The sequence below is a fragment of the Aedes albopictus genome, unplaced genomic scaffold, assembly GCF_035046485.1.
Source record: "Aedes albopictus strain Foshan unplaced genomic scaffold, AalbF5 HiC_scaffold_30, whole genome shotgun sequence".
Lineage (NCBI taxonomy): Eukaryota > Metazoa > Arthropoda > Insecta > Diptera > Culicidae > Aedes > Aedes albopictus.
This window is the reverse complement of record NW_026917090.1, coordinates 53,603-75,085: the sequence shown is the minus strand read 5'-3', so window position 1 is coordinate 75,085 and position 21,483 is coordinate 53,603. Positions and strand designations below refer to the sequence as shown.

The 21,483-nt window shown below is 40.1% G+C and overlaps 1 long non-coding RNA gene across 1 annotated transcript; it reads right to left on the bottom strand.

The window, feature by feature from the left end:
* Nucleotides 1-20,421: 20,421 nt before the first annotated feature.
* Nucleotides 20,422-21,423, bottom strand: LOC134284551 (uncharacterized). The gene is made up of 2 exons (XR_009995833.1): nt 20,521-21,423; nt 20,422-20,460 (listed from the first exon to the last, which is right to left on the bottom strand). It is a non-coding gene; the product is annotated as an uncharacterized LOC134284551 (long non-coding RNA).
* Between the last annotated feature and the right edge of the window lie 60 nt (nt 21,424-21,483).

The window sequence follows — 21,483 nt, the reverse complement described above, 5'->3', positions numbered from 1 at the left end:
CACAAAAACCAAATATTTTTTTTTACCGTGCATATTTTCTCCATATAGCACCAACAATTGTCTAAAACTTCGCCGAAGACACCAAACCGATCGGGCAAACCGTTTTCGAGATACAATTTTTTGAAGATATCATGTGCATTTTTCATAGGCCCTTCTCAAAAGTAACGCTAGATTCAAAATGGCGAACCAAGTATGCAAAACGGCGTTTTTGTTCCCCAAAGACTTGTATGCAAGGTTTCATCCAAATAAACATATATGAAAATTACTCGTTGCTGAACTGATATGGAACCGCTCAATTGTTGAACGGTTAATACCGGCATTTTGGTTTTTGTTTGTTTTTCCGTGCATAATTTCACTTTAGTTGAAAAATATCCAATTACCGTCTAGATCTACTTATCCCTTATACTGCCCATTGAATTTGTATTCTCAAATTCCATTTTCTAAGAGAAAATAGAACATTTGTATGGGAAGTCTGTAAACCAAATGTTGAACGCTTCCTTAAGCTAGCTCATCCTTATGTTGGACGGTTCTCGCCAATTGTTGAACGGTTGAAGCTTTGTTCGTAATTGATGACGTATAACCCGACATCAACCTATCAGTCTCTGCGGGGCTCCGACGACGGGACGAGTGTGCGCGCGCCGTGGTTCGAGTCGGTTCCGAATTTTTCGCTTCCCTTCGGCGCTAGTTTCCAATACACTTTTAGTTGATAATAAATATTTTCTTTCATTTTTTGCATTTACACAAAAGAGTGAAAAATGTTACTTCGGGTTCGCCGGTCGAGAAAAAATCCGGGCGCCGACAAGTGAGTCGCGTTCAGTGTATTTCTGTGTGGAATAGACTAAAGGTTTCTGCTCCCTAGTGGAGTGGAGACGCGCGATAGAATTTTCTTATTGGCTAGTTGTTGCGTCGAAAAGTGGTCGGTTGTTAACGGCGGTTTGTGCATATTGATCCATTGTCAAATCATATCACCAACCATAGGTGACTCCCGGACTGACAATGTACCTTACCCTACTAACATAAAAATCCTCCCTGAGACAAACGTGGAGATGCAGCGATTCGCGGTCTTTTTAACAACGTTTGTCCTACTAACATTCTCTTCCATCCTCGATGACCGTAAGGACGTGGCCGGCGCCGTTATTGACCTTATTAAATTTGAGAGCTCTCGACCTGTGTACATTGAGAATAGTAAGCTAGTCCCAAGCCCTATTCATTGGTTCCTTGTGCAATTTCGATTGCTCTGGTCAATCACGGAGTAGCAACTACGAATTGTGCGGTCATCTATGCTCATGCTCATGCTCATGCTCATGCTATAACCCGACATCAACCTATCATTCACCTGTTTTTATTTTGGCCACCAAACCCAACATAGACACGACAGTTACCCGATGTGGGACCAACAGTGGTCCAACATTTGATAAAAATTGACCCGACTTTGACCCGACATCCGATATTTTTTCACCCTGGTGGATTTTTCAGGGTTTTTTGTGTTTTGTGCCCAGCTAGTCCGTGCTAGTGACAATTCATTTAAATGACAAAGAATCGCACATTTGAAGAGAGCTCTAGTGGACTGAAATCGGTTTAATGATGACTAGATGCAAAAATGGCTGAAAAGATTTGATTAGGAGCGAAAACGACAGAAGAAAAGTACGCCTTTTAAAGCCCCTGAAACTCTTCTGGAAACCCATATGACCTACTCAACCCCCAAGAATACTCATGGAACGACCCTGGAATCCTGGAACGCCTTGAAATACTCCTGGGACCCCCTAACACTCTGAATTCCTTTTGAACACCTCTGAAACGGCCTTGAAACCCATTGAAAACACCTGGAATCTTTCTGAAGCCCACTGGAACACCCCTAGAACATCACTGGAACGCCTTTGAAACCCCACGAAATGTACGGTTAGGTAAACTGAAAAAAAAATCTAGCAGTCATGCTAACATCGTAGGTTATGCCAGTGTTCAACAATTGGATCATGGATGCATAATGATAGCGTGATAAGAAAAATATTTTTTTCAAATTAAATTACAATGAAAATGTGATTTTAAACAATGTTAAACTGTTAATGACATCCTTCCAGTTCTTGTAACTATGGTGTGCCTTTGATATTTGTGGTCATTTTGCCCGCAAAGCTTAGTTCGTTACAGCAATTTCTTAACATTAATCTTAAGAATTGTGCAGTTTTCGTGTTATCAGCGGTACAAAAATATCAATCAATTTTTTGACGAAAAATATGTATAATTTAATAACTTAATTGGAGCAATATCGTGACCCACATTGTTATGCATCTACATCATACGTTTACGTTGGATGAAAATTACTTAAGTAAGATTTATAATAAAATATTCAGAAACTGTTCAACATTTGGGTAGTGTTCAACAATTAGTGAATTACCCTACTATTTACAGGTGTGGTATGTGATGTTTATCACATTTGTTTACATAAAAAATTGTAAATAAAGCAAGGACAGACTTTTCCCCGGATAATCGAGCCATTTTTGCCGGATGATCGAGCCCCGGATAATCGGGCCCCCGGTTAATTGAACCCCCGGATAATCGAGTCCGACCTGTATTTGCAACTGATCCGGTTGGCACAAGAAAACGTGGAGCGCAGAGAGCACGATGGGCGGACCAGGTGGAGCGTGACTTGGCGAGCATTGGGGGCGACCGAGGATGGAGAACGGCAGCCACGAACCGTGTATGGAGAAATATTGTTGATTCAGTTTTATCTTGAATTTGATGTAATACTAAATAAATGAAATGAAAATGAAATGAACTTGAAGAACTTCTAACACTAAAATCTGTTTTTATGCAGGTTATTTTTATGCACTTTTAATATACCGTCAAGTCGTCATTCACCGTTGGTATAAGAGGATTTAGGACGAATAAGGTCTGTCGTTTTACTACACCAATCTAATTAACATTGTTGGCACCGCTGACAGTTGCCTTCATTATAGGATAAAATTAAAGTAATAACCACAAAAATAGACAATTTTCCAAAAAAAATGGTAATATAGTTCATTTAGTATATAATGAGCTAGTATATAACCTAACACGGAATCAGGTGAAGGTCGCCTGATTCCGTGTTAGGTTACCGTGTATCGGAAGCTTTGTTTCCGTCATTTGTCTGTGAACATAGGATATGTTTACGTTTTTTCGCCGGTGTTAATTTTTCAATTTTCAAGGGTGTCCTAGGGGATTTCGTAGGGCTCCAGGCATCTTAGAGGATTTTAGAGGTGTTCCAAGGGGACTCAGAGGGTTTCGGGGTCTGAAAGGCGATTCAGGGTGTTTCTATGACGTTATAGCAGGTCTCAAAGGCGAGACTCCTTAACCAAGTTGAATTTCAGGGAATCCCTGGGGGATTTGGGGGATACCTAGATGTCTCTCAAGTGTTCCAAAAGGTTTCAAAGGCGTTTCAGGGGGTCTTAGGCGATTTCAAGGGATCTCACGGGGTTTTAAGGGGCTTCCAGGGGATATCTGAGACGCTTCGTATTATTGAAACGCTCCTGAAACCCCTGTAATCTCTTTGAAATAGCTCTCCAAACTCCTAAGACTCCTCCAAAAAAAAAAGCCTCTGAAATGCCTCGAAACAGCTCTAAACCTTCATAATCCCAACAAAACGTCCTAAAATCCCAGTAATTCATAAATTTATGAAATTATGAAATTAATGAAATTTATGAAATGCCCCTGAAATCCGTTAGCGTACTTGTTATGCCATCAAACGCCCCTAAACTTTTTCGTAACGTCCTTAAAACGTCTTTAAAGACTCCTGTGACCCCTCCCTAGTATCGCTTTTGAAACTCTATGAAACTCCCGTAATATGTACTATTGAAATGCTCCTGAAATCCCCGTAAACCCATTGAGGTCTTATAAGCGTTTGAAGAGGCCTCAAGGGCGTTTCAGGGGGAGTCAGGGGGCTTCAAGGGGTCTCACGGGGTTTCAAGGGAGTACCATAGGGTATCCGTTCCATTGAAATCCTCATAATTCCTTTGAAATAGCCCTGAACGCCCTCAAACTTCTGAGACTCTTTCAGAAGTAAACGCGCCTGAAATGCATCGAAAAGCCTCTGAAATGCATCGAAAAGCCCCTGGAATGCCTCGAAACGGTCCTAAACCTCCAGAACCCCATTGAAACGGCCTTAAAATAACCGTAATTCATGTTAAATGCTCCTGAAATCCCTTGACGTCCCTGATATGCTGTAAAACGCCCCTGAAACCTCTCGTAATGCCCTTAAAACGTTCCTGAAACGCCTCTGAAATGTCTTGGAATGCCCTTGAAACCCTTGTTACTCCCTTTAAAGGCTTCTGGGATTACTATGAATCGCTTTCAAGCCTTCAGGACGCGCGCTGTTGTAAAAAGTACAACATTACAAAAACTTTGTTCGTCGTATTCAGCGCGAGCGCGGTGCAGTTCCAGCGCGCGTCCTGAAAGGTGCGAAATAAAAGTTCAAAAAATCGCCAACATCCCATTTCCCAACAGAATTTGATCAAATTTTGAATACAAACTCGCAGAATACTCTAGTTTTGGAAATATACGGTATCATTTTTTTTGATACCGTCGACGGAGTAAGACCGGAGGTTCACTGGGACAAGTCGGGTAAAAATAATTTGCACCACTTCAACTTTCATCTTAATGAAGTATCTCAATGGGAGTTTACATATTCCGTTGCCTAGTGATGGATAAAATAGCTACAGGTTAGATTTTGAGATTATTTGAAAGATCTCTTTTGTGTTATTGGGATATTGAACATTTCTGAATCATCCAAGTCTACATTTACGTTTGTTGTTTTCAAATGACATTAAACATGAGGTATGATTTCCTTATTGACTCCATAGGTCATCGGAGATACCTTCAGAACATTTGTTGCCTTTCTCTCTCGTTTGTCGGATGAAGATCACTGCGTCCAGATTTTAGAACTATTGTGATATATCCTTTTACTTTGAGGTACGCAAGCTATCTCAGTAACATGTTTGTCACTGAGATACCTTGGTATCGACTGAACTCAAGACCATCTATTATTGATGAATAGAGATCCTGAGTTACAGTATGTGACTCCCCCATTCTGGCGAGACTAGCTTTATGAAGCCAACCACGTCCATGGGAGATAAGATCCATATGTCAGCAGGCCCTAAAAAGGGCTTGCTGAGAACTTTGAACCTACGTTGAGTGAGTGCACTGCAATAGCAGAGGATGTGTTCTGATGTTTCCCTCTCCTCGTCACAGAAGCGGCAATTTGAGGTTTGGATTGCTCCGATCTTTTGTAGATGGTATCTGCAGGGGCAGTGTCCTGTTATTAGACCGGTATAGATGTTGAGACCTAATAGTTGTTGGGTTTTCTTGGGGTTTATCATTACGAGCCTTTTGGATTGGCTCGTATGGGGAAGTGCCTTCCAGTTTGATGTGATTTAACTGACCATATATTTGTTCAGTTCCATTTTTTACAGAGAAGTCTGAGATCCCGCAGAAGGGCTCAGGGCCAATGAACCTTTCATTAGATCCATTCCTGGCTAGCTCATCAGCAATCTCGTTTCCCTCTAGACCCGTGTGTCCTGTGATCCAATATAGGTAGACTTGATTGCGTATGGATAAGTTTTTCAAAGCCAGAATGCATTCCCACACTAGCTTTGAGTTACAAGTGTAGTTATTAAGCGACTTAAGTGCCGCTTGGCTGTCAGAGAAAATACATATTTTTGCAAACCTATACTTTCTCCTCAGGCATAATAACACGCTTTCTAATATTGCATATATTTCCGCCTGAAATACTGTGGGCCACTGTCCTAAGTAGACAGAGATTTTTGTTCTAGGGCCATAGATTCCGGAGTCTGTCAGATTATTCATTTTCGAACCATCTGTGAAGAAATTTATAGAGCCTGTTGGAACGCTGGGTCCACCTCCTTCCCACTCCTGGCGGAAAGGAATGAACACATCGTAAGGTAAGTCATAATTGACTACCGTTTCCATCCAGTCGCTACAAATTCCTATTGCGGGATTTATGGCAAATTCATTTAATAGTTTGAGGTGACCCGTAAGGTCTCCCGACAGCAATGTTTTTGTTCTCTTTAACCTTAGAGCACTTTTTTCCGCTTCCAGCTATATGAATTGATCTAATCGGGGCAACTGAAGCATTGCGTCTAGGGCCAAAGTGGGTGTACTATGAACTGCACCAGTGATGGCTATGCAAGCGGAGTGTTGGATTTTGTTGAGCTTAGCCCTTGCAGCAGCCTCATTAGTTTTAGGCCACCAGACAAGGGAAGCGTAAGAAGTCCTAGGACGGACAATGGTTTTATATATCCACATGATCATACTTGGTTTTAGGCCCCATCTTTTACCCAGGGTTTTTGAACAAACCCAAAGTGTATTGAGACCTTTCTGCACAACTGATTGGAGATGAGAGTTCCAATTCAGTTTTGCGTCGAGTATGACACCTAGATATTTTACTTCGCTTGAATAAACTACACACTTAGAAATTCTGAAATTTCCACGAAACGGAATCACCAAAAAACGTAAATGTTTTCAAGACTGAATCACAAAAATTGGACTCAATTTTACGCGCATCATGTAAGTGCTGGTTGGTTAACAAACTATAGTTTTGTTTGATTCAAGAAAAGGGGTTTCAGTTGGACCTTTCTCCGATTGGTGAAAGGGATAAATTGGTGAAAGGGATAATTTTGTAGGATTTATGCCTAGTTTTATGTACTACTGTTTATATTTTCAGAATTTCTCGCTGGATTGTCCGAATCCGTCCTTACAAAATATGATTACTCGTAATAATCACCACGGATGATTTTTAATTATTTTTAGTTCTCAATTGCACCAATACTTGAAAACCTATAAAATGTTTGTTTGCCAACGTACTGCAGATAATTTGGACGATCTGATGGAAGTCATGCCTTGACTTCAGAGAACCGTAGATTGACTACAATGAGGGTTATTTGCTCGCGGAAAACAGCGATTAGCTCCAGAAACCAATACTACACCGAAAAGGAGTAAGTAAATTCCTTGAACAGATTCTTGAGTACCCGAGATGGCCTGGTTGAAGTCAGGCCTTGCGCTCATTGAGCTGTAGATACTATGTAATCACATGTTTTACATATGTGGAAGCTCTGTGCATTACATTAACGTATATTTTAACATGTGTCAATAAAAAGGTCTCTCGAAACTGTTCCTAGGAAAATTTGATGATCTAAGCAAAGTCATGCCTTGACTTCAGAGAACCAAAGATGAACAACAATGAGAGTTATTTACACGCGGAAACCAAAGGTTAGCTCCTTAAACTAATACTACATATAACAGGAGTAAGTAAATTCCACGACTACATTCTTGAATACCCGGGATGACATGGCAGATGTTAGGCCCTGAGTTCATGGAACTGTTGATAAAATGTAATCACATATTTCATGTATGTAGAACCTCTGTGCACTACATAAATCATGTGTCAATGAAAAGGCTTCTCACAACTATTCTTAGGAAAATTTGATGACCTAGGCGAAGTCATTCCTTGACTTTAGAGAGCCGCAGATGGACTTCAATTAATGCTATTTTCACGCGGAACGGTTAGCTTCAGAAGCTAATACTACATCGAACAGGAATTAGTAAATTTCTGGATTAGATTCCTCAGTACCTGAGATCGTCTGGTTGAAGTCAAGCCTTGAGTTCTATGAGTTGTTGATCAACTGTAATCACTGGTTTTACGTATGTGGAACCTCTGTATACTATCATCTATCATGTGTCAATGAAAAGGTCTCTCGAAACTATTCCTAGAAACAGTTGATGATCGAAAGGAAGTCATACCATGACTTCAGAGAACCGTATATGGACAACAATGACAGTTATTTGCATACGGAAAAAGGTTAGCGCCAGAAACTAATAGGGTATATGTACCATTCTTTGGCCTAATTTGCAAGCCGCCTTGACAATTTTGACCATAATTCGTGAATTAATAGCACTATGAATAATATGTTGACCCTATTGCACACTCTAGACAATGCATATTTCACCAATTGGAAGTAAACTAACGTAAATATTCAAGAATATACTTAATTAAGTTGAAAAGATTCGATGCGATGGGATGCAACGTTGGTCTATGGTACAAAAAATGGCCTATTAGTGGATACAACGTTGGCCTATTCCTTTCCATGCACTAGAACCACTTATTATCCCATTTTTTCAATATTTCTGCTGAAGTATTATCTCTGTTTGTTTACCAATCTTACTTTTAAATTACATTTTCGGAGCCAAATTTTCAAAAAACTATAAATAAATCACTTAAACTAAAGTTCTTTCTTAATTATTAACGAAAACAACGGAACCGTATTATTATGTTATATTTTTACAGTCACCGCACACAAAATCTTTCTTCCTGTTCGTTCTTTCTGGTTTTTACGCAAGCAATGTTGTCGACGTCACTTTACTGATGGGCCAAGATTTGGGTACATAGTGAAAAAAAATGTCCTCAATATTCGGCCCACATTCAATTTGTAAAAAAAGTTTTTATTCTTTGAAAACAAATATACAAGTTCAAAAAGGCGTCTTTGACCGTCGCATCAAATGATCAGTTATTGGAAAGTCAATTCGAAATGTTCCAGAATCATGCCATTTATGATCATGTGTATAGACTACCCATTAAGCTGAAGAATCATGGCGTCTACAAAAGCTAAACAAAGTGACATATTCATTCAATGTTGATGCTCCACAGTGCTAAAATTGAAACGAAATGTTGCAGTTGTTTGGCGCATAGCTATGCGTGTTTGTTTGAGTTTTTGGTTTACGTTGAGATAGGGCCAACGAGGGGACTATGCCAACGAAGCATCCCGATACCCTACCACATCGAACAGTAGATTTCTTGACTAGAATCCTGAGTCTTCTTCTTTTTTATGGCTCTACGTCCCCACTGGGACTGGGCCTGCCTCGCTAGATGTTCCTTGAGCACTTTCACAGTTATTAATTGAAGAGCTTCCTTTATCTGCCGTTACATTAATTTGTATATTGTGAGGCAAGCTCAAGGATACCGTGATTTCGGGTGAAATTGATCGACGTGAGGACCATTTTTATTTGTTAAAAATAACGCTTTAAAATTAAAACAATTTGTAAAAAACATCTATCATCCGCCTCAAAAGTTATTGGAAGATGAGTTAACATGTTTTACGACCAATTAGACACATATTTCTGTATAAAATTCAATATTTTCCGAAACTGCATGTTAGGCGAATTTCATAGACACTTTCAAACATTTGTTACCGTAGCTGTATCGTACATGTCATGAATATTTGAATGAATAGCTTCCAAGTATTCGCTAAATCTGATTTCGTTATCAAAAGTTCTATAAATTTTGCAATTTATGCATAACATTGCACTTTTCTGGAAGTTATAACGTTTTTAGTATGGAAATTACATACTTTCAGGCGTTTTTTTAAGATTGATTAAACTTCAAACTTGAATAATTAAAAATTTAGTAAACGTGTAAAAGTTTGCATAGCTTTTCGCATTCCGTGTTGGTTAATTTTTGTGGAAAAACTATTCTCAGCACTTACACCAACATTTCACTGACTGATCAATTTCACCCCGAAAGTGAAATTTTTGAATTTTTATTTCAAATGATATTTTTTGTAGTGAAATGATTTGAAGTAGAATTTTCAACCTCTTTGACTGATGAAAACCATGGTCGTACTTGTTTTAAAGCAATTAACTTAACCATATCGATGAGTATTCAAAAATTATTTGCCAAAAACTGCGAAAAGTGATCAATTTCACCCGAAATCACGGTACACTATGCCCAGGGAGCCGAGAAAATTTCACCAACTGGAACGGGAATCGAACCCGCCGTCTCCGGATTGGCGACCCATAGCCTTAATCACTTGGCTAACTGGAGTCCTGAATACCAGGGATAAAAAGCTTGAAGTCAGCTGTTCATGAACTGTCGTTTTAAAGCTTATGTCTGCTACATATACAAAAAGGGTAACCATACAAAATGTGAGACATAGGGGGAGCTTGAAAAAGGTGCATTTTAGCGTGACATAATTTGTGTATCACCCCTAAGTCAAGGCAGGATGGTGACCAACTTTTCCGAGCTCATCTTGATGAGTTCAGCTCCGATACCATCCTCACCAGCGTGATTGAGCTGCTGGATAGCATCCTTGACTCCCCCGGATTGCGGCACGAAGCCTTTACGGTATGCTTTAACCCTGAAAGGGATACCTGGGGTCCATTGGACCCCAGGCGCCTTTCAGAGCTCGTCTTTGATGGAACACACTCAGCGAGGTGACGAAACTGAGGCCATAAAGGTATCCCTTTTAGGGTTAAGCTTCTGATAAGACTTCTGTCTTTCTTGTATACGACACAGCGGTTCTATTCTTCGCACTAGGTACGCTTCTTTTCCCGGAAGAGGTGAATCTGCTGTTTCCGCGTTCTTTTATATCGTACCCATGCTGCAGTAGGGTCTGGGACCATTTGGACAGGGGGACCTATTTTGGGCACTTGCTTCTATAACTCAGTAAATTTCAAACCGATTGACATGAATTTTTGAACATGGCTAGATACTGTACGTACTTGATCGTGTCCGAAAATTCAAGTCAATCGAATAAAAATTTACTGAGTTACTTGCTGCTGTGCCCAAAATAGGTCTCCCGGCCCAAATGGCCCCATACCCTATTGCCGCTCTCTGTGTGTTCTTCTCTTTCAAAATCATTGTACACTGTTGTACTGTACGTATACTCATCGTCGAGCTTAGATTGTCCAAATTCGGTAAATATTCCCTAAATGATAAACGCAAGCCACATATATTTAATCCATATTCTAAATCTGTAACCATTGTTCTATTTATGATAAGGTTCATTGCAATCAATCCTTCTTCTTGCCAATACATCGCTAATTTGCGGTCACAAGCCCCGCACGACGGCCACACGAGTGATCCTCATTCGACAGTGATGATGATCGGTATCTCGGTGAGCAGTTTGTAACTCGATCTAATTGTAAAGGTCAACTAGCTCTGGGTGCAACTTTTACCAGGTTGACATTGCCGCAGCCGCTCGGTAAATCGTGACACATTCATGCACTTTTTTTTTTATTGCCATCACTCCTCTGGAGGATCGCCGTTTAGATTCCGTGATACTGTTCGGTGATTTTGATCTGAGCGCCGTCGCTGCCGCCGCCGCGACGAACAAACACTTTGAACTGTCTCGTCTTCTATCGCTATGGCATGTCGAGCGGCCTCTCCTCTGCCATCGATCTTTCCAAGTTGTCATCGCGCCGTGCGCGGAGGTGCACGTGCTGTGGCTGGCTGGCTGGCTGGCAGGTTAGGTTGGAATGATGATGGTTTGAGGATCGGTTCGAAGAGGCTTGTCTCCTGGCTGGTTGCCTGCCTGCATCAAGGAAACGGAGGTGCGGCATATGGAAAATAAAATACCGCAAACGATGCAATTGTGTCATCGCGTTGACGTTCAGGGTCCCCCGCAACTTCTAGACCACACAGAAAAAAGTTTTCAATATTAACAGGAGCACAATTGGATATTTCGTTGAATGCAGCTTACTGTAACCCTTTTTTCTCACACAAATTTAAACTATTTATCATGCACATATAGCGTTCCACGAAATTATATAAAGTTCACACCATCTACTTTTCATTTACGCTAAACAAGCAAAAAATTACACGACTTTCGTTGAAGCCGGCGTTGAGGCAGTCGCAGCTCAAAATATTTGACGCCGCCATATTGCATATGTGGAAGCTCTCGCAATCGGTTGCAAACAGTGAAATTGTACTTTAAACCGCATCAAACGAAGAGATTCGTGGTGATATTTGTATTCCCGAAAGTGCAAAATCAACTGTGCTAATCGAGTATTCAAAGAGTGGTGCATTTGAACTTGAATTTCAAGGAAAAAAGTGTGGAGTGTCGTCTTGTTGCCGAGAGTGAATGTTCCATCCTGCGCCGCTAAGTGATTTTCTTGTTCCAACAATCGCCTAATTTGGAAAGATTTCGGAAAATAAATTAGTTTAGTGATTATAAATGGCTGTTTTCCCTACTTCCATCCCGAAACTGAACCCCTGTAATAGTTTCCCCACTGCACGTTTTCTCTGTTCTTGGCTGTGTTGTGTTTTTTCACTTTGTTTAAGGTCCACTTCAGCAGTAGGTAGGAAGCAAACCAAAACAAACAATACATTACACGATGCATGAAATTTACATAAATGACCAACAGCAGGCGTGTAAATTTATGTGCGTATGTCAAGCTCGTGTATTTTTACGCCATTCTTCGCATTCCCTTTATGTGCATTAGAAATGGCGGAAATTTACATGAATTTTTCTAACTGTGTACCGGCTACTGCAGTTTTCATTTTGTATTTATGTCAATGTCATCAACATGTCGCTCGAGTTTTGTTGAAAGGATATTTTAACGCACGAGAAAGGCACCATCACCGCTAGGTGGATTAATTAGGGTTTTTCGTAGTTCAATTCCTTCGAGAAATAAATCAATTGCAGAAATCGCGAATTTGTAGTTCTCTAAACAAGAAAGAAATCACATAGAGATACGTTTAACTTCACTTATAACTTTTTTAAATTCACTCACTACTTTTACTTTTGAAATTCGACGTTGTGAAAACGTCAACTTTTCACTGAGCAAAAGACCGCTAAAATGGCCCACTTTTTTCGACACTTTTGCCTACACATTTTTTTCATCCATTTTCGTGTGTGTAATCAATTGTAAGAAAAACTGCATGTTAAATGAGGTTGATTGACCTGAGTATCACTCAGTCGTATACCTTATTCTGCAGAAGTATGTAACCTAAACAAAATCCTATTCAAAGAGGATGAAGGATCTTACAAGTGGTCTGAATCGCGTTACCAGCCCTTACCATGTCGGAATGAAACATGTATAAATTAAGGCATTTCTAACGGCTACTTGTGTAGGTGTTGGTCAATGGTTTCCTATAAAGATTTCATGACTCTGTGGGCCTCAAGCCTCACGAAAACAATTATCAAACATGTGGTGTAAAGCGTACCCCACACGAGCATCAAAATCAGTACTCTTTGTCGGGATTTCATTGGTAAAACCATGAGCTTGGCCAAAATTCCGACGAAAAGTATCGATATTCGTGTAGGGTCCGCTTAAGTAAGCTCCACCAAAAGTCCAATACTAAACATCTACCTCTACTGATAGCTGTTCGTGGGTGAATTGCACTGTAGCATATGCATGCATGAGATGTTCGGATATTATCCAACTCGGAGGTTATGACCCATTCTCCTGAATTTCACCAATGGCGCATCGCCTTCGCACCGCCAGAGGCGAGGAGGAGCAGTAACCGACGGACGCAACGCAAGGGTGCCGGAGGTCGACAAATTTATGAGAATCTGTAGCGCGGTTTGTTACATGGCGCGTCGTTGCCCTCCAACAACTATAGCTGCTATGCTACGGGGGTACGTAATGTTTCGATTGGAAGCAGCCATGCATATCATCGGTCGAGGAGGTGGAGGAGGTGTATGCACCTTTCGCTGCTGCACCATATGTTGTAGTAGGTAGTTGCCTTCATCCGCAGTCCGACGATAGCCCCAGAAACAGGATGTTTATGTTTACATCGATGTTTTACATTCATATGAGCTATTGGGCTAATTTATTCACGCGCAGAGAATTTCGCGAACCACGCCACGGCGCGCCACTCCAATGGCAGATAAGGTTAGGTCTCGCGAGGGAACGGAATACCCGGCAAATGTTATTCGCAGTTGCAGTTTTTTTTGGGCTGTTTTCTTTTCTGGTGGTGAATGTGATGCAATTTTCATGTTTACTTTCGGTGATTTTTTTTATCAATGTGGGCGCTGTGGAATGCTTTTTCTGTTGATAGCCCTCCGCCTCCTGTCGGCAGGAGGCACAGTGGCATAAGCCAAACAAAACCTTAAAAAATGACTAGAGATTGCATTTACGTGAACTAAGTTTAGGGAGCACACATACATTCAATTTGTACCTAAATTAAATCACTGCGTATTAAAAAAACTTGAATTTTGTGCATATATTTGCAAAAAGCAGGGGTCTCAACGAGGTCGAGAAGTGAAGAGGAGCATAATTAGGCCTTAGAAGGCCTAAAAGGAGACTAAAGTGAATTTAATCGAGGGGGGAAAGGCGAGCGAAAGGGGGGACTTAGTAAAATTTAAAGAGGAGAAGAGCTTGGGTGAGAAGTGGAGCATTTGCAATGCGAATATGAGGGTTGCAAGGAATTTCAAGTGAGAATTTAGGAAGATTCGCAGAGGGATTAATGAACGATTTGAAACGGTTTGGGGGAATTTATAAAGGATTTACAATGTTTTGGAGAACTTTATTGGGCTTTAGTTTAGTTTAGTTTACTTTCAGAAGATGATTGCAGAAGGTTTAGGGCTTGGTTTAGAAAAGGAGGTTTAATAGAGTTTATGTGAATTTTCAGGAGACTTTCCATGAAACTCCAGGGGGTTTCAGAGGGCTTTTAGGGCTTCTAGGGTCGCTTCTGTCGGGTTTAAGAGGATTCCATGAGGGTTCAAAGGAGGTTTCAGCGCGGTTCAGGGACGTCTCTCGGTGTTTCTTAGGGATTCATGGAGTGCGAGGTGAATTTCAGAGAGTTTCAGAGGATTTAATGAGAGTTTCTCCCTCAGAGATCCCTTGAAATCATCTTAAATAACACCTCCTCCCACCTGCTTTCCCCGAAGTACTCTGAAACACCGGTTAAGCTCCCTTAGAGCAGGCTGAAAGTCTCTATAATATAGCTAAATCAATCATGCAATCCCTTAGAGCTTCCTTCACTCTGAAACTACCCTGAAGCACTCCGATAACCCCCCTAGAATCTTCTGAATCCCTGTTAAAGTTCCCTGCTGAAACCCTTTGAAACTCAGAGATCCCAAAAAAATTCCTGGTGGAGTCCTTGGAGAAATGTTTGAAGGAAACACAGGAATCCAGTAATTTTGGAGAAACTCCTGGATGCCCAAACTGCACACATGTCACAGAAGTGTCACGTCAGCCTAGGTTGTTGGTTGCACAGAAGCTACAGTTATGTAATTCTAACAGCATTCTGAAATACCTTGACATTGAATCATGTATAACCAAAAACCTGCGAAGCCGCGACACTTTTGTGACGTATGTGCTGCTTGGGTGAACCTAAGATTCCCGCAGAAAATATTGTTGGAATACCTTATGCAATCACAGCCACTAGCGTAGGCAGCTTTTTCGTTTTTCTCACTCATTGTCCTTGATAAACACGAGGAAAAGCGGGATGAAAGGAGGGACAAGTGCCGAGGAAATTTTCTTGGGACTCTTCATGCAATTCATGCTGGGAATCTTTCAGGATTTACTAGAGAAATCCCTGCTCAAAACGCTTGAGATATCCTAGCAAGAATTCATGGAGAAAGCCTAGTAGGAACATCTGCTGATACTCTAAAGGAAATTCCTGAAGGAATCCTTGGAGAATGGAGATATCTCTGGACGAATTGCAAGAAAAACTTCTACAGACATTCTTGGAGAAATTTCTTAAGGAATCCTTGGAAGAATCACAGGAAGGATATGTATAGGACTGTCCTATTAGGACACCGCTGAAGAAATCTCAACAAGAATTTTAGAGGAATCCCATAAGGTATTCTTGGAGGAATCTTAAAAGAGTTTCTCTGGTATGATCCTAAGAGGGTTCTCCAAAGATTTCTCTAGGCATGTCTCCAGCCATGCCTGATGAGATTCTCTAAAAATTCCTGCTTAAATTGCAGAATAAATATCTTCAATGATTCCACCAGGAATGAATCGTGAAATTCCTCGGTCAGTCCACTTGAAGTTCCTCCATGAATTCCTTCTGTGATTCGTCCAGGAGTTTCTCCAAGAATTTTTTCATTAACTCCTCCAGGGATTTTTCCGAAAATTCCCGCTAAAAACGCGTAATGATTTCTCTAAGAACATCTTACATACAAGGATACTTTCGGGAATGCTTCAGGAATGCCTGCTGGAATTCCTCCAGAATTTTTTCTTGGGACACCTCAAGGCAGAGGTTCCCAATCTTTTAGCAACTGCGGCGCCTTTTGAAATTTTCAAAAATGTCGCGGCGCACTAACAACTTTTTACAAAAAATTTAAATGATTTCAACACTTTCAGTTCAAAATTTCAAACAAAAATGTCACGTTTTTCCACAACCCACAAAACAACAGGTTCCTAAAATGACATTTTAAAGAAAATATCCTTCAAAATTCACAGAACTTTACATACATTTTAAATTTCTGAAGGGTTGCAATGTAATTTTATAAAATTGCTTAAATAAAGTAAGTAGTGGACTCAATTGGAGGAAAATCGGATTGTTAAGAACCCTCAGGACGGCTGACAGTTACGGTGAGGGGTCATTATTTCGTATTCGTGCAAGAGGTACACTACTCTAAAAATGCGGTTTTCAGAACCATGCACGAAATCGGCACACAAATTGCCGCACTTTTTTAAGATAAGGAGATGAGCCAATCTAGGGCTGAAAATGTCAATAATAAAGACTAAACATGCGATAGTGATGCAAGTAAAAATGTGGTCCCAAAACGTTTGAGACAGCACGAAGACTGGTTGATTGGCAGTATTTTTTTTCTGAAAGGACCTTCAAAAAGTTCCTTTAAATATTTACTATGAACTACAAGCTATTGATAAAATCAAAAACTAAGCATATTTTTATTATTATTAGCTTTATAAGGGAGATTTTCAGCCCGAGGCTGGTTCATTTCCACTAAATTTTCATAACTCTGCAAATGAAAAAAAAAACAAAAATTTGGTAAAAATCTAAAACTTTCATGAGGATGTCAGAATTTTCGGAAAACATTCGAAGACTTTGGAATTTCCACTTCCTAATAGAAAAATTGGAAAATGGTAACATTTGGTTGATTTTCTTCCGGAGTCTTCCTCAGAAAGGCAAAACTTTGGTGTGAGGCGACACTAGTTTTACTTAACAAAACTAAAACAACAAAAAATATGTTCCACCTTCAATTATTATAATTCAATATTATAATAAGCGTTTGATGTTTGTTCTTCCTCAAGACCCTACGGCGCACCTGAGAAATGTTCACGGCGCACCAGGACGCCGCGGCGCACAGTTTGGGAAGTACTGCCTCAAGGGATTTCTGCATGGATGCCTACAGAAATTTCTCCTGTGGGTCCTTAAGGTTTTTTTTTCAAGAATCCATCCAGGAATTTCTCGTGGGATTCCTGTAAAAATTTCTGCAAGGATTCGTACAAGAATCTTCTGGAATTGTTGCCGGAATTCCTCCAGAAATTTCTGCTGTAATTTATTCATACACAGAAAAAAATATGTAATTAAAATTCGGCACTTACATGGGATAGTGCACTTTTACATGGGATATGATGTAAAATTACATTACCATCGTGTAAATTTTCGCCAACCATCGCGTAAACCATCATGGATTCCAACCGGTTACGTGACTATTAGCGTTAATTTACACGATTGTAACGTAATTTTACATGATATCTCATGTAAATATGCACGTACTCTAGCATTCCCTTTATGTGCATGATTTCTCGCTGAATTGTACATGATTATTTTTTTCTGTGTAGATTTCCTCAGAAACTTGTTATTCTTTCTGGGAATCCTCTTGAGATTATTTTGTGAACAACTGCTGGAATTTCTTCAGGACTGCTACTTAGATTCCTCTGGTAGGAATTGTCCATGATGTTTATTTTGGTTTTCTCTTGTAACACTTGCAGGTAATCCTCCAGGAATTCTTGGAGGACATTCAAGAGCAACAATTGTAGATATTTCTGCTGAAAATGCTTGAGTAATCTTAGCAAGGATTCCCGAAAAAAAAATCTAGTTGGAATTCCTGAACAAATTCCAGTAGTAATTACTGGAGTAGGAATTCTTGTATAAATTCTAAATGGAATTTCAAGATATATTTTTGGAGAAATCCTTTGAGAAATCCTATTTGAGTTTCTGCTGGGATTCCTCCATGGATTACTCCAGGGATTTTTCCAGTAATGTCTCCGATGATTCCTTTAATCCGTAAACACCCGGGACGATCTACTTTTGGGAGAAATGCAATATCTTCTTTGTTTTAAAACAATTACCCCGGATTTTTTTATAGTCAAGGGGGATAGTTAAGCCAAGAAATGCATGGCATCTCCCCCTTTTGCACACTCACCCCTTTTGCTAGAAGCCGAAAATACGTGGCTTTTTTGTATTTTTTTAAAATAAATTCTACATGTTTTTGCTCAAATTTCATCGATTTGCTAATCATCAATAGTTTTCACTGATCCTTGACATGCAATGTATTACTACCCATCATAGTCTGTTGAAGTTTTGATCCCAGAGCTATTCTAAGGCCTCTAAAGTACTCCAAAGTTGGTGACACAAATCGAACATTCTCGACCAAATTTTATACACGACGAATGATCATTGAACATAGTCGATGGAACTCAAAAAGCCGCAAAGCACCCCTAGAAAACTAATTGTACATGAATTGGGTGATCTAGGTCATCCAAACTACTCTTGGAATTCATGCTCTTAAGATCTAAAACATCTACCATCGTCTGTGTTCACACTGTTCAAGAAATTTAGTCACGTTGATGTCCATTAGACCTCGCAATGCTTTGAGCAACTTGATATTGTGGTAGTTGGACATTCCGTGAAATACAAATGGCCTCCAATACATTTTGAAGCTTGAATTACGATATCTACATACTGTATCATACTTCAATTCTGAAAAAAAAAATCGTGGAATGATGGAACCTCAGTGCACATCTATAATGCTTTTGGAACATTCATGGGATATTCCAGGCTTTCCAAACTATTCTGGAAGTAGGAACTTCAAAGTCTACGACATGCTCTACTCTTGTTCCTCTTCATTCTATCGGCATTATTCTTTCACGACTGTGCCTGTTGCACCTTATTATATTACGAGTATCTCAATTTGTTGCTATTTGGGTGTCTACTGGCATACAAATGGACCCAATGTATTTTGAGACATGGGTCGCAATATCTGTAAATCTTAGGATATTTTTATTGTAGCGAATGCTCGCGGAATATAATCTATACGCTACTCTTAGAATCTCAGAGTGCAATTCTGATTACTAAGCAACATTTAAGTACTTGGTTACCTAGGTCATCCAAACTATTCTGGAATTAAGATCTTCAAGCTCTACAAGCTCTACTCTTGTGTCTCTTTAGTCTTTACTTTATCGATGTAATTGTTTCACGATTACCCTATAAATGATCTTTATGATATTTTGAAGTGTTGGAAACTACCCAAGAATTCCTCCAGGCTTTCCTCGGCAATTCCCCCAGGAGTCCCTCAGAAATTCATCGTGATGTTCTCCAAGAATACCTCTACCACAGAGAACAGACAACCAAGTCCAGTTCCGAAATTTAACAGCCATTTGAAATCAGCAACACAAGCGGCAACATCGTGACGCTGCAATCGGTTAATTTCCCATAGTAATTTAATTCACCACTTGAAATGTTTCAATACACCACTGACTGTGGCAATATGGTGTTTGGCGGCGTTAGTGTATTGGTTTGCAACCTTACTCAAGTGAAGATTCAAATCCTTACACAACTTTCTGAATGAAATTTGTTCTAGCCTGGATGTCTGTTCTCTGTGCCTCTACGAGTTCCTAGGGAATGCTTCAGAACTTCCCGTGAAATTCTTCAGGAGTTTCCCAGCAGTTTCTCGAAAATCTTCAGCAGCTATGCTGGAATTCCTTTAGAAGTTCCTCAGTGTATTGGTTTGCAACCTTACTCAAGTGAAGATTCAAATCCTTACACAACTTTCTGAATGAAATTTGTTCTAGCCTGGATGTCTGTTCTCTGTGCCTCTACGAGTTCCTAGGGAATGCTTCAGAACTTCCCGTGAAATTCTTCAGGAGTTTCCCAGCAGTTTCTCGAAAATCTTCAGCAGCTATGCTGGAATTCCTTTAGAAGTTCCTCAGGAATTACTTTAGGAACCTTTCGAAAAATCCTGCAGGAGTTCCTCGGGAATTCCTCCGGAAGCTCCTCAAGTTCCTCAAATTCTCCAAGGATTCCACGGAAGTCCCCCAAAGATTTCTCCAGGCTTTCCCTTAAAACTCTTCAAGGAAATTTTCCCAAGAGTTCCTCCAAAAATTTCTCCTTGGATTCCTCCAGGAAATTTTCCAGGAATTCCTCCAGGAATTTTCCTAGGAATTTCTCCAGGGATTGCTCCAGCGATTTCTCTAGAAACTCTTACAGGGATTCCTTAAGTGATTCCTTCAGGGATTTCTTCATGAATACCCCCAGGGATTCCTTCGCGAATTCCTCCATGGACTCATCAAGGAATTCATTCAGGTATTCCTCCAGGAATTCCTTCAGAGTTCCTTCAAGAATTCATCCAAGATTTCCTCCTTTTCAAGAGGGTTTCGACTGGATGTTTGATCGATCTTTTGGGTGGCTTTCTCAGTCTTTAAGTCGAGAACGAAATGTTTTCTACTCTCCCGACGTTTCGGCCGAAGGGTTTTGGCCTTTCTCAAGGGTCGCTAAAACATGTATTTAACACTTTACATATAACATTTAACATAAAACATATAACTACTCACTAGTGTCTATCGTCTCCCGTGTATATAGTTGCCTAACCATTTGTGTTTGGCCTGCCTTTTCATTACCTGTCTGTTATAATATGGTTATTATTTTCGATTTGATGCACAATTTTACCTAACTTACTGTTTTTTGAAGGTTTTTTTAATATATATAGTTTTGATTGGACTTCACAGCACTGGTAACGATCGTTTCAAAATGGTTGGTGAATTTTGTGGTGATTGTGGATCACGTTCATCAGTTTCATTTAGGAGGGGTGGAATTGGTTCCATTGTTGATATGGCTGGGGTTTGTCTACGTGTGGTGGACTGTTTAATTGTGTGGAATAGTCCTGCGTACGTTGTACTTAGACCTTGTATGTCTGTGCGGTGGTTGACTGTGTTAGGTGTATGGATGATGTGACACATCTCTAGTGTTGGTAGTGTTGATTTTCTATTGGCCCTATCGAGAATTTTTGGGTTTGCAACATTGAACATATGGTTGTTTTCAATGACATGTTTCATTAATGTCGTTTTTTCGCCTAGTCTTAGGATTTCTTCATTTGTGTGTGTCATTGCTTTGGATTAATTTGGTGTATTGGTTAACATTGCTCTTGTGTCCAGACATTCTAGTTTTTAACTGGTTTGTGGTCATTCCAATGTATGTTTGTTTACAGTCTGTGCATTCTAGACTGTAAATAACGTTGCATTGGTCGAGTATAGGGAGGGGGTCTTTAACTGATCGTAGGATGTTATTTGTGTTTTTTAATGTTTTGTAGGCAATTCGTACCTGTGGAAAATCGGCTTTTAGGATGTTGGCGATTGTAGGACTGAGATTTTCAATGAAGGGGATGCTTCTATATTCGGTGAGCTGCTGTCCGTTGGTTGTGGAAGGTGGTGGTCGCTGCTGGGGTTGGATGGCTGGAGTGTTTTGGTCCAATGGAGTTTGCAAGCCTCTGGAGCCACCCAAAAGATCGATCAAACATC